The sequence below is a fragment of the Octopus bimaculoides genome, chromosome 13, assembly GCF_001194135.2.
Source record: "Octopus bimaculoides isolate UCB-OBI-ISO-001 chromosome 13, ASM119413v2, whole genome shotgun sequence".
NCBI classification, from domain to species: Eukaryota; Metazoa; Mollusca; class Cephalopoda; order Octopoda; family Octopodidae; genus Octopus; species Octopus bimaculoides.
This window is the reverse complement of record NC_068993.1, coordinates 32,607,942-32,608,823: the sequence shown is the minus strand read 5'-3', so window position 1 is coordinate 32,608,823 and position 882 is coordinate 32,607,942. Positions and strand designations below refer to the sequence as shown.

Genomic DNA, 882 nt, shown 5'->3' with positions numbered 1-882 from the left:
TATATATATATATATATATATATATATATTTAATAACAACGGATAGATTGTGGTTCACTGCAGCTGTTTCAGACATGTTTTTTTTTTATTGATGAATAGCAGTGTTACATCCTGTAAACACCCGACAAAACGTAACACTTCTCTTCATCAATAAAATAACATGCCTGAAACAGCTGTTGTGAACCACAATCCATGTGTTATTGTTCATCCTTCACCTAACTTGGAACATGCAATTTGTTGGGATCCAGAGTCTATGGACGATGGATCAATAGGTGCAGTGAGTGTATCTATGTGTGACCTTGATGACTCATTGTATATTCAGACAGCTGCTTGAAAATGTTTGCATAACTGGAGAACAAATCCATGTTTACTTCAGTGAGTGCGTACTTGTTGTTAAACATTGTTTGTACAAGATAGCACTATCACTGGGCTGACCTTGGTGCTTTCACTATTTAAATACCTGATTCTCACGAATCCTGGAGATTTTATATATACATATATATATATATATAGCAATGTTAATTCTCTAAATGAAGTATTAACAGTAACTGCACGATAAAGTGTAGTATATTGCCACTTAAGTGTGGCTGACCCCTAGGGGTGGATGTTACTGTTGCTTTTAGCCCCAGGAGGACATCTCCTCCAGCTGGCTTATCGACACACGACTGTGTCCTGTTTGCCAAGGGAGTTATCCCTCTCACCACGACCAGCAGCACGAACGTATCCGGATTTCAGGGTTATTTCCCTTCTTCGGCGTTCGACAGCTGATGACCTTGGTGAGAGAGAAAAACCTGGCAAAATCTTATATCTTCTTTTCCAGTGGCATTCTTCACTGATATTGAAAAGGTGAAAACAAGCAATGTTAATTCTCTAAATGAAGTA

The 882-nt window shown here is 38.2% G+C and overlaps 1 protein-coding gene across 1 annotated transcript in view; it reads right to left on the bottom strand.

Moving 5' to 3' along the window:
- The window catches only part of LOC106877876 (L-aminoadipate-semialdehyde dehydrogenase-phosphopantetheinyl transferase), a 16,347-nt gene that overhangs the window by 6,409 nt on the left and 9,056 nt on the right, over positions 1-882 (bottom strand). The gene's annotated exons all lie outside the window — the stretch shown is intronic.